Source organism: Lingula anatina, chromosome 9, assembly GCF_051362555.1.
Source record: "Lingula anatina isolate TDL-2025a chromosome 9, LinAna3.0, whole genome shotgun sequence".
NCBI lineage: Eukaryota > Metazoa > Brachiopoda > Lingulata > Lingulida > Lingulidae > Lingula > Lingula anatina.
Genome location: NC_141775.1, coordinates 10,052,231 through 10,066,144, shown reverse-complemented (window position 1 = coordinate 10,066,144; position 13,914 = coordinate 10,052,231).

Sequence of the window (13,914 nt, the reverse complement as noted above, 5' to 3'; positions counted from 1 at the left end):
AAAGAAAGACTGTTCTCAGCCATATTGGGAGGCAGTTGGCATTGAATCTAACACCCCATTTCCATAGATTTTTAGATCGATCTCTCCCTGTGGGGAGTCTCAATAGATTACTGTCAGTTTGGCCGGCTTAAGCGTCTGTCCCGCCTACTAAAAGCTGTAAGGGGGTATTTAACTATGGTGCCCGCTCGGCTGACTGCAATTTAGCGTGAACCCCCAAGGAGTTAGGTCGATCTAAATCTTAATCTCTAGATCGATCTAAATCTCTGGGAAAGCACCCTAAAATTAAATTTTAGTGTCATAATGAAAAAGGGGTGGTTTCTCTGAAGGGCAGAATCCACCAAACAGACCTATCATTGCTTGTTATAGACAAATGTAGTGCTGTGAAAAAATAGTGTTTTTTTTTCAGCCGGGGAGCCACTGGCCCATATGACCGTTATTTTCCCAATTCTTAGATAGTAGCCTCGTTTTCAAATAGGCCCGCTTCGCCTTGAGAAAATATGGCGGGAATCAGAGGTATAGAATAGGGTAAGATTAAAAGGTGATTATAGAATGACTGTAGAGGTGTATTTAAAAAGACTTGGCAGAACGATATATTATATGCTTAAGTTATATTGTATACACCAAAAGAATGTTGACACATGTATTTTACAGAGTTTTCACTGATTTTAGATGCCAGCACCAAAATGGCGTCAGACAAAACTCCGACGTAAACACGCTTTTTTGAATAGAGACAAATGCAACTGAACAAGTATTTTCTTTTTCTGTTCACATTTTTAGATAGCTAAATTATCATTTTTGCACATATGAAAATTTTGGAATCCGGAGAAACGTCTGTCTTATAGATTTTGAGCATTTCCAACAAGGTGTATATTGAGCGTAAAGATCATTGGGTCAATGGTAGCTAGCAGCTTCGTTGGTTTCGTCATTAATGAATGAATGTCATTGTAAGATATTTATGCCGTTTTTGTTAGACATGGGCTTAAAAAAGCAGAAAAAGGTGATTTTGAGTTGGCAGTGTGCAGATACTTGCTGTCACACGCTGACTGACGCGCGAGCGCACACGCGCGTCGCCATCTCATTCTTTCTCTGCCATACACAAGTACGCATATACTTGCACAAACATATGATTTTTAAGTTTGTGAACTATGAAAGAACAATCAATAAATGTTTCAATACTGATTGAATTTGAGTCTAGATTACCCTCAGTAATACTATTCAACTATAATTGCTACCTGTTTTGCTATTACAAAGGTTATTTATATATTTTAATATATTATTATATATGATATATATAATAAATATATTTAAACATCTATTTTAGTTTATGTGAGTGTGTGTGATAAGAAAACCACTAGAAAACAACTTTTTTATGTACCTTTTAAATACTAGTAAATGGGATAAATGGGTTTATTCACATTTCTATATGTACAGTATATTTCATTAGGCTTGAACAACATGTCTGGGGCCAGGATGAATCCTTTTGCCATACCTTGATCTGCAATCCTCATGAGTCATGACAGATAGAAGCCGTCCCAGACATACCCATCATTTCTGATGCTGTGTGACATAGAGCACCACCTCAACTTATGACATACTTTAAAGGGATTACATATTTTTCTTGACTGTAGCCAGTGTTAGAAATTAAGGCTGGACCGTCTGCCCGGGGCTGACAACTTTCAGAACGGGCTGAGAAGTTTTCCCACCCAGCAGACATTCAGTCCAGCTACTTTTCAAGATGGCTCGACTTTCGGTCCAGCAACTAATTTTCCTAAGAGGAAAACACTGACTGTAGCTGTTGCTAATATTATCTGTATACTAGTAGATAATCAGTAAAATCAAGAATATGCATTCATGGTGTAATGTACATGTAGTTTGTCATTGGCAATTGGACAAAACTTAACTTAGAAATAAAACAATTGAGTAAAATCAAATGCAAAGATGGATTGGAATATGACTTGGTAGCAAAAAAAAAGCTAACCTTGTGAAAATTAATCAAATTATATCATATGTTAAAATTTAAGAATTGCCCTTTCAAAAGGAATCTGTCTGTTCATTGGCTTAACAATTATGAATTGCAATGTAAATTTGCACTGATTCATTATGAGTAGTGAAAATTATAATCATTACAATGCATGTAGTAAATTTAAAAACAATAAAAACTGATATTTTCTGTGGTTGTATTGCAGATGATATACAAGTAGCTTGAATGTTAGAATAATAAAAGCAAAAATAATTAATGAAATATAATACTGGTTCTTCATTTGTTGTTAAATTTTATGTATTGATGAAAAAATTGATATGGTGCATGCAAGTTGGTAATGTAGTATTCTCTAATACAAAAAAAAACTAATAGCATTGAAAAAAGAACAACCAGTAAAATCTGAGTGATAGTCGGGCCATTCCAACATATTCTGTTTTTTTTTTTCTTTTTCATTTTTTTTTTTTTTTTTTTTTTTTTTTGCCTCTTCTTCCCAGCACCAGACTATAATATATTCGATAATCAAATCTGCACATTTTCAATACATACGTGTTTGTGTGTGCACTAAAGGAAAAGGCCAAAACGAGACTGGGTAACTAAAGAATATTAGAACTCGAAACGAGGCTGATGTACGGATATTGCGAGATCAATTTTTTGACGGCACTCGAGTGTGGTTTGAATCGAGACACTTTCAGCTGAACAAATGCCCCTTGACATGCTTACTATAGCAAAAAGCTGAATAAATTCTTCACATTTTTTCGTAAATTCTAAAATCCGGAGAGACCTCTATAAGTACAAACATCGGCGTTAAAGTTGGACTTGCGTAATTGCTTTCACAAATTTTTAATTTCAAACTCACTTTTTTACACAAAAGCGACTTTGGATCAACTCAAGGTGCATCTCAGCTTATTTGAAATTTATTTTTAAAAATGTGAATATAAATAATGATGCATTTGGTACCTTAATAGCTGAGATATTTCACCCTTTTTGATACCCTCTGAATACTCGAAATTTTGGTCAATTTAAATTACGTAAACTTCCGGTTTCTCTAAAGTCCCCCTAGCGGCAGCTCAGTGGCTCCCGGGCTGTTTTTTTCTAACATTTCTAGTGTGTATCTGTGTTGCTAGGGTGAATATTGGGGCTACTAGTATGCTAGGGTGTAATAAATGCATATTTTTCCAGGACCACTGATAGTTGTGGTGGATAAAGAAACAGGAAAAGTTAAAAATGACAGAATTTTAATTTGTCGAAAAAACCCGCAAGATAAAGCAATATATATTTCTTAAACTGGTAATATGAATGGTTTACATTCCTCAGAGCTCGAGGCCAATTGTCATACCGCCGGCAACATACCAAGCAATGAGCAATGAACGAGAATATTAAATACATCACATTTTTGCAACACTCCTTTTCGCACTTCTGCCTTTTGTAATATGCAAAAAAAGTGGCCTTGTCGTATGATTCACGTAAGTGGCATAATTACACATAAAGCAAAGTTTCAATTATAAGGAAATCAATCTGTTTTAATCAGGCGAAACATATACATCACGTTCAGACTCCAGCTGATGCGATAGGTTTATCTGAACGATAACGGTCATTATCATAGATCTAATCTGTATAGAACATCAGCTATGTTGTGCGGGAAAAACAGATGGGCTTCTTTTGGGGAACGTTGCAGGTCTCTCAAACAGCAATGAATTTTCCTCCCAACATATAGGCGTGACAGATACCGAAAACGAAAGTAACAGTAGAATGCATCATTCTTTTGACCAGAAACAGAATGATCGTATCACGTGGGGTTAGGTGGATCTTGAAATCGAATCAAAACATTATTAGTATTTGTACTTTCAAAAATGCAAGCCAAAAGTGATACAGTTCGTATTGCTGTATTTCAAACTTGCATGCCTACTTCTCGACCGTCAGAGTCCGAAACTGACATTTCCCAGGGACCACTTATCACTGACTGTCAATCAACATGGCTGAAAGCCAATCAGCACATTGTATTCTTTTTACGCCCAAACCTGGGCGGTGACTTTCCTGGAAAAACAAACGAGCCCTATACATGAGCAAAAAGAGAACACCCCAAGGTGTTCTGGGGTGTCAATAGTATCTTAACTTTGAAAAATAATTCCATAAAATTAACACTAACCTTCCAAAGAAGTTTTTATACTGTTTATTAAACGACCGGGTATACCAACACATTATTTTTTAGCCATATCGGAGGAAAGTTATAAGCTTTAAAAAAATTCACGTTATATATTCTTTACTTAAAAGACTGGTCCAATCAAAGTGCAAACTTATTTTTTTTTTTTTTATTGCAAATCTCAAATAAGTACAGATTTCAGCAAAAAATATAAAATTTATAAATAACTAAATAAAAATCACACTCACTCTCTCACTCACTCACTCACAAAGAGACACTCAGTCATTTGCAATATATATATATATATAGTTACTGTGTCATTTAATATATATGTCAACAACGATATATTGATAACCTAATAGTAAAATACTTAATAATACTTAATAAATAATATGATCTAATACAGATAAAAACAAATATGTGTTTTACTATCAAATATCGGCAGGGGAACATACGCAGATAGAAGATATCATTCCATTTATTGCACTTAAGGTATATACATTTTGTAGCAAATTTGTAATAAGTGCATTTTCTTGTTTATCAATTGTATGTCTAGATAATGTCATGTGGTTTGATAGCCAACATAGTGAAGTGGATACTGTATGGTGATATGACTTGCTATACTTTAATTATTATTAAATGGCTCAATTCTATGTACTTAATATCTCAACTCCCCACGCGGTAAAGATATGACAGGGGCGATAACAAAACCGTGTGCATGGGTGTTTGTGCGTGGGTTTCCGTGTCTGTTTCCCTGCCAATTAAAGATACCAGTCGATCATTCTTGTCAAGGCAGCCTGCCCAAGTTGCCCTAGTGATTGGCCATTAGCAACCTTCCCTCTTTCACAAAAATGCCTCTCACATATCTAGTAAGAGTGGTGATAAGTTGGCACGGTTTTCATGGTTTCATGTCTTGTTTTATATAAACGAGGGGCGAAACTGATATAATAGATGAATCAGCAAGATGAAATAGATAATACATATGATAAAAGTCAAGCTGGATGGTCCATTCTGCCGCCCTCTCTACAGATGAATGTATTTTTTGACTGGAATAAGCGAATGTCTATGAGTGGAATCCGCTGACTCCTGAGCAGAGCAAGGTGATTTTGTTTGAATTGTTCTTCCAAAAGTTATGAATTTCTGTCAATCCTCGCTGTGAGATTTTCAAATGTTGAATCCCAGTTACACGGGACCCTCATTAACACTGTCACATGTTTTGTTTCATGTAATGAGGGTTATTTAATAATATTACCCTCTTACTCCTCCAAAATTAAATAAATAAATAAATGAAAGCACGAGGAAATCAATGAAGGGCAGAATAAACCAAATACCCCAGTAGCCTATTTATTGCTGCTATAGACGTATGTATCGCTTTAAAATACAGGCATTATTATGCTGTCAATCACATACTTCAGTGCATCTTTTATCAACTCTATGTTCCCTTTCTTTGCTTTAAAACAATGTTTAATTCAAAATAACACCGCATTGATATACAGTGATCAAATCGTTTCTGCATTTCGTATCTTGTGTATTTTGTTTTCCTTAGTTCCGTAGAATTTCAATATTATTGTCACGTGCAGAGTAGAAGCGGCCGGCTGTCCCCACTAGTCATAATCAAGGCGCCAACTTCGACATCTCCAGATACTTCATGGAGAATATGCCACATAGCACGTTGATCGCCTCCGATGCTGCCTCCCTCTTGCCGATTTGCTGTGAAGACCACTGTGATCTGGACAAGAGATATCTTTCCCTCTACTTCTGAGCAGGTGAGCAGTATGGCAGAGCTTGTTACTAGTGTAAACATGAATAAAGTTCTTCTGGGTTGTCACATTCTCTGCTACAGTGTAACACAGTCAGTGTGGCCGCCTGGTATGGAGCCTTGCAGCCATTGTTGAACAAGCTGTTATTCTATCTCCCGTCGCCTTCCACTGCTATGGGCTGTCCTGCACATCATGAGTTCCTGAATGCGGTGTAAGTTTTCACGGCATTAAATTTGAGCATGTCAGCTCTGTTCAACTCTGTTATTGCTGCACTGACCTTGTTTGCTTTTTTCTGCATGGGTTACGTTGCTTGCTGTTAAAATCTGGCTCATCGCCGTGTTTGAGATCACATTCTGTGACAGACCTACTTCCAAGACTGCATTCACCGTAATATCAAGTCCCTCTCCTCGCTTTGGATTTCATTGTATAGTTTCTGCTTGCCTGTCCTCTGCTGACACGCACGTGCCACATTTCAGTCCCACAGACCACGCCGCTGCCCACTAGCCCTTCTTGTCCCAATTAAAGCACAGAGCCAGCTCACTCGGCTGTATACGTTCTGACACTACTTTATTGACTACCTTTTCTGCTGAACCCAACTTGTATTTGTCATCTAGGGGGTTGGGCTGGGAAGTGGACTGGTCTCTGGCTGTTCCCCCTCCCATGTCTCAGCGTTACGGGCGCATCTAGATTGCAGTCGAGGGTTGTAGGTGGAGTGGAGGCTGCTTATAAGTACTATAGTACTTATAATTACTATAGTACAACTCTTGGCTGGGTCTAATGTATTTTAATTCTCACAAAGCGCTTTGGGGGACTGTCAGACTGCTGTCTTCTAAATAATGTAGGGAGTAAACTTATCCACGTGCGCTGGTCATCACCCGCCAAATTCGTCAGTGATGTCAGACCAATTTGGCCAATTTTGCTAAATACTTGTTGCGGAGGTTCAGCTCGCTTGAACAGTATTCAATCAACCTTTACCATTGGCCATATGCGATGGGCTGGATTAAACGTGGTTAAAACTCGAAAAAGACCACAGGTAATTAAAAAAAAAACATTTTATTTAAACAATTTTGACATAGATGAACAGGAAAATGTACAAAACTGTAAAAAAACTATTTGAAAAGTGAAAGTTACAGGGTGGGGGGTATACTACAAAAGTAACATATTTCTTATGTGTTGCTGGGGTCAAAATTGAGGTATATTAGAAAGAAACCTTGTAACTACTGCATATTTATCCAGGACCAGGGGCAGTCAGATGTGTTGGATAAAGTAACAGATAAAGTTTAAAAAGGACCAAATTTTAAGACCAAAAGCACTGCTGTTATGCATCGAGATAGATGAAACATATTATGGGTTTAAAGGAAAATGGTCGATTTATTTATAGGTAGAGTCTTGTCATGTTTTTGATACTTGTGATTTTAAAACTGGTACATTTTTATGTGCATGTAAAAGAACGATAGCTTGGGTTTGATATTGGGTTATTCTCATACAAATATCTGCAAAAATTTTATATACAAATCAATTTTAAACAACAATATAAAGAAAATTTAAACAAAGTAAGACGAAAGACATGGGAGACAAAGAGAAAAAAACATAAGAGTTTAATATAATAAGCAATGCCAAAAACACCATTAATAAGTAAATATATAAATTTAGAAATGTGAAGTTTAAACCGTGGATTGGTAGTTGCTTTGATATAATTACACTTACCTGCAAAAGTACTAGAACTATTATTTCAACTATTCCAGCCTGCAACGTCCGCCTGACCTTCAGGTGCAAGTGCAAATGGTTAATGGGACGCTGTCTTCAAACACGTGGCATCCTCGGACACAAACGAACATCCACGACACAAGCCGACCACAATCACAACAAACACATTATAGTAGGGGCTCAAACCTAACATGCACGTTGTCTTTTTATCGACTTTTACGACCTTTTATCTAGCTGAGATAAATTCGTGATGTGATCAGTGAGAACGTTAAGATCATGGTTGCTATTTTTTCCTTCTAATTGCATTAATGTTTCTATGTTTTCCCAAGGAGCGCGTGTTGGTAAAACAAATTATATTTTTTAAGCCATAGTTATTGTTTTCAGCGCGTCCGCTTCACCAGTTTGACAAAAGAGACCAAAGGCAATAATACTAATATACAATTTTATTTAAAAAAATTGCAACCCGCGAGAAGAAGCAATAATTTCCATTATACTGGTCATACGAAGTCAACAATTTATAGATAAAATGATTCGCTGCTGTCCAATGGTAACTATTCAATTATTGGGCATTTTACAATACAATTTTTAGATCAATCCCTTAAATTGTGGTTCAGTTAGTCAGTCCTCCATAATTTTAAAACAGTATTAAGTCACTGTCGTCAAGGTCGCTTATTTTTTCAACGAGTTTTGAGAAATCAATTTTATGTACTTTTGTCAATGTTGGCATTTCTTGTAAATCATATCAAAGACAAGACCATGACTGTGTTCGGGTTAAGTGTCGTATCCTAGCTGATCAAGTTCAGCCATCCTGTGTCTTCAGGGTTTAGAATTTCTTTCCCTCTCTGAGCCAAGCCATGTATTTCTCGGGCTAGTTCTCTGATATTATTGGCTTGTTTAGAACCGGTCTTGCGGTGCTCCTTGACGGAGGACGTCGCTAAGGTGTAAATATCATAGGGCACCACCAATGCGCTCATTACAAATCCTCCTATGTGCAGAACTCGAAGCCCTGTTCCCAGCCCTCTAAAAACAGTTGCGGCAGCGTCGTCTGCAACGCCCAAAGTGACCCTGATGCCACTTATGACTGATATCCCGACACTGCCCGCTACTTTTGACAGCAACGAACTTGAATCTGCAGCTGCAGCTGCAGCATTTGAAGATAGGAACATCCCTTTAAGTCTTTCTAGACTCTCATTATATGCTTCGGCCCTCGCTTTGACATCATTAACTGCCTCCTGTGCCGCTCTGCACCTGGCTCTGGTGATAAAATGTTCAGCTAAACCCGAACCGGCGGCCGTGATGCCCCCTGCGCCACTCAGTACAGCACCGGCAATAGAGAGAGACCAAGCGACGCTCCAAATGTCACAAATGATAAACCAAAACCTACAGCAATAAGTGGGAACCCCGCCAGGGAAGCTGCAGACCCAGCAATTTTTCCTGAAAATTTGATTAAAAAAATCTTGAAACATTACAGGTCTCAACTTTTATGGTGTGAAATATTTTATTTCTGTACATTAATTATCCTGATTTACTACTCATCTAAACACCTACAAAAGCCAAATGTTGTCAGATGTATTTCAAAGTTTTGGTACACAATTTGTGCAAAGGTTTTGGGCCATAAGTGTTGCTATTTTGGTTCACGCGAGTCAACTTATCTCCTAAAAGACCGGACGCCTTTCACCCCCTTCCCACCCACGTAAAGGTGATTTTGTTACATGTTAACAATTAAGTTGCTAAACTCTCAAAATGTACCGGTATGTTGTTGTCATAAGTAACTCGGTGTGAAGATGGCCTTTGTTGGCTACATTTTCATCTCTTGATCCATTCGTGAACGGCTCCCTTTAAGGTTAATTTGTTTTATTTTAAAAAGTAAATTAAATTGCTAATCTCTCAAAATACACTGGTCCCTAGCATGTTGTTCAAGTATGACTATCAGTTTGAAAATGACCTCTGTTGGCTCTGCTTGTATTTACTTTATCTTTGAAAAGGTTGCCAAATAATTACATTCATTCTGTTTTGTTAACGCCTCCCCTCTAAGTTTGACTATATTTGATAACATGTAGTATGCAAGCTGCCCTGTGACCGCAAACAGATTTCGGAATCTAAATTTTAGGAAAACATTTACGAGGTACAAATTTGAGATTGGTCAACGGAAACGTACCCACTATCTCAGATTAAATATACCAACTTTTCTACAGCATGACTTTTGCATGGGGCAGTGCCGCTAGATTTATTTAAGAAACGGAGGCACAAAAACCATTCCTTGTTTAATATATTCTTAAATTTTGCCTTAAATGGCTTAAAGATACTCACACTGGCTCACCATTTATGAAATTGATTTGTTACAATGATATATCGAAATGGTTTTACAACTAAATGCATGATAATTATTTAATAATTCAATATCTACTGTAACAAAGAGACAAACCAGACCTTCAGCCAAGCGCAATTATATTTGCTAGGTGGCAAACACAAAGACCTTTTAATCACTGGGCCTGTTTTGAGGTCTACACTTTTACGAAATAATATTGGTAATGTCATTAGAATTTTTAAAATAGAAAGTTTTAAATCAGCCTAACACACAAAGGCGTTTTAATCACTGGGTCTGTTTTGAGCATTTTACTTTTATGAAATAATGTGGTATATTAAGTCGATTTTTTTTTTAATTTTCATTGGCCATTAGAGTGACCGCCATGATCAGGTACAGCTAATCAGGCAATAATGGTGGGAGCCAGTACTTGCATTATCATGAGAGACAGCTTTAAACTGCTCACAACTTTTTGTATATGTTCCCGAGCAAATCCAGGTTTTTAATATGTAAGTTTAGTAAACTATTTTATGTGGCTTTTGTCCTTCAAAAATTACCAAGTTAGTATTTATGAGATAACAGAACAGGGTCACAGCACAGCAATAGAATATCTAATGAAAAAAATACCTGTGACCTTAAACGAGGATAAGAGAAAGACTTGATATGATGGCCGCAATAAATTGCCAAAACGTAGGATCATTATATTACTATGGGAACAATATAAGGGAGCTAAGAAACCACGAATAATAATAATAACAATAATAATAATAACTAAGATATTTTACCTTTGTTACATTTTTTGAAATGCTCGTCAATTTCGTCGGCAAGACGATGCAGATTTTTGGAGGCTTCTTCGGCGCTTTCAACAAGCTCACGAAGCTCGATTTCCAACTCTCTACTCAACTGCAAAACCTCATCCTGGTCAAAGTCTATTTCTCCTACTTTTCCCTCTATATCTGTTCTGTTTGGCCAGGTTACGGCGCTTCGAACATGCTGGCGACACTCGTTTTCGAAATTTTCACTTAACTCTAGAGATTCATCCTGAGCAATGTCTATCTCTCCTACTGATTCTTCACTATCTGTAGTGTTTGGAGATGCCATACCGACACTAAGAGCACCTAAAAGTAAAAACAACAAAACTTATTATCCACGAACACCATTCCCCTTACGTGATATTTTAAAATGTGTACAATGAACGAGAAATTCTAATGAAAAGTGGAAAGAAATTGTCACAAGAATCATGCGAATTGCATTCTTGCATATAGAGCAACATGCAAAACAAATCAGTTTAAACCAGGTGACTCATATGGACGGCGTTCAGATTATTCCATCGTACTATCTGGATCGACACAATTCTTGCTAAAATGCATCCAGCGTAATCAGTTTATTTGTCCGATACGCGTCCTCGAGAGAAATCGCGCACGAAAGTTAATTACCCATTCACTGCTTGTGAAGAGGTGTGTCTGACACTAAAGCTGGTTTCATTGACTCCACTGAAGTGTTCATCCCTGCAGAGTTTGATCGATCCAGCTGGTGTGATGTGTTTATCTGAAAGCACAAATAAACACTATCATTTTTCCTGAATAGAACAACAGGCATTCTGCGTGTGAAAAACAGACGGAGACATTTTGAAGAGCGTTACATGTTTCTTATAAGTCAAGTCTTCATTGGTCGTAGACCTCATGCAAACTCACAGAACAAAGATCTACAGCAAACTCTATGATTTACGGCTTTTCATTGGTTTTAGTGCTGTTATACATCCATGAATTTCCCCTTACATATTTAGACGTGATCAATACCGAAAATGAAAGTGCTTTTAAAACAGTTGAATGTGTCATTCTTGTACACTAAGAAAGAATAATCGGCTCAAGTGGGGTTTGGTGGATCTCGATATACGAATTAAAACATTATAAGTATTTAAACCTTGAAAATACCCATCAATTGTTCATATTTTTAGCATTCCAAACTTACCTGCCTATTACTCAATCGTCAGAGTTTGAAACTGACACTACCCGGGGACCACTGATCACTGACTGTCAATCAACGTAACTCGAAGCCAATCAGTGTCTTGTCTACTTAATACCTATAAGACTGTGCGGTGATATCGATCTTACTGGATAAACAAACATGTTCTATGACGTGCTGCAGCAGCGTGTACGTGAGCAAAAGTAGGCCAGGTGATAAATTAACCCAACTCGGTGATAAATTAACCCAACTTGGCTGATAACTAAGACTGGGTGCCCATGCCTAGATCAAATCATCTGGATCGATCTAACTCCCTAGGGAGTCTCAACAAATTGCTGTCAACTAACCGGCTTAAATGTCTGTCACACCTACCGACTCAACTAGGGATAAAGATTATTACTCTCTGGAAGCTTTACTAGGCGTGACAGACACTTAACCCTGTCAAGTTGACAGCAATTTAGTGAGACTCTCCAGGGAGAAAGATCGATCCAAATATCTGTTGGAATGGTATCTAGGTTAATATATAATAATATAATAAAGAATATCTGACTGAGCAATTAGTATTGTTCTGAAGGTAAAAACAGAAAACTGATTTCCTGTATGCTTACAAACAATCACAGACACCTGTAATGATAATTTGTTTTCCACTTGAGTTTAGTAATATTTAAAACATTTTAAAGAATTTTCTATATCCCTTACGTTACCCTTTTCAAAAGTGCAAAAACGGCAAACATCCACATGTGTTTATCCCAGTGTTTACAGAGGTATCATTGTGCAATTTCACAACAATACAAACAGATTATGGCACAATTATTTGCATAATTTTTTTTCGACTCATGAAATGGTCCCTGTCTCAGCAGCCGCAATGGTTGATAAGTGGCCCATACAGCAAGCAAATTTTCAACGTAACACAGCTCATTCACCGAGAGACTATTCTCAGCCATATTGGGTGGGGTAGTTTGTAATGTATCAAAGTTTTTTAATTTTTAGTTTCATAATGAAAAAAGGGTGTTTTTTCTGTTAGGCAGAACAGGCCAATTATTGCTTGTTATAGACGAATGTAGTGCTGTGAAAAAATAGTGTTTTTGTTTTTCATTTTTTTCTGGCATTTCTATGGTGTTGTCTATTGTGGTCTACTGGCAGGCTAGGCTGTAAGTACTGCATATTTTTTGGAACCAGGGACAGATGTGGTGGATAAAGTATCAGATAAAGTAAAAAAAGACAAAATGTTATAATTAGCAAGAATATCCTTGTGATTTCTTGGCCGTTGTTATGTGTTGCGATAGATTGGACGTCTTGAGTAAAACGAAAGTGATTTCTTTGTACAGAGTATAAAGATAGAGTCCTGCCATGTTTTTTTTTTTTTTCTTTTTTAGAGATCTAGAAAATGACACAACTTTATGTGCAAACTGTTTTTTTATTGAATTGTATGGCTTTTTTTATTTAGATGATGATTCGTGATGTGATCAGTGAGGAAGTTTGGAATAACGGTTCCTGTTTTTTTATTGCATAAATGTTTTCCTCATCTATGCTCTCTCAAGGAGCACGTGTTGGTAAAACGAATATACATTTTTAAAACTATGGTTATAGTTATCAGTACGCCCGCTTGATCTGTTTCAACTATTTTAAAATAATGGAAAATAGACCAAAGGCAATGATACCAATATTTAATTTGGGTACATATTTAATTATTGGAAATTTAAAAGATAAGTTATTTATTTTTAACAAGGGATTAAAAGCAACCTTACCGTTTAGTTTTGAATTAGACACAGTGTACATTTTATGTAGACTTTAAAATTGATTAGATTAATCTTTTAAAATTTGGTTCATTTGGTCACTTCTCCATAATTTTAAAACAGTCTTAAGATCACTACATTTTCAAAAATTGAAGGAATGGAAAATTTGAAAACTTAATCATAATGTGAACAATTATTCCTAATTCCCTGCTTTGGATAGTCTAATGGTTTACATTGATCAGAGCTCGAGACCAAAGTTCAACGAAAAATAATCTCCCACATTTGAGTGTGTTATATCTTGGATGAAAATTAATACAACG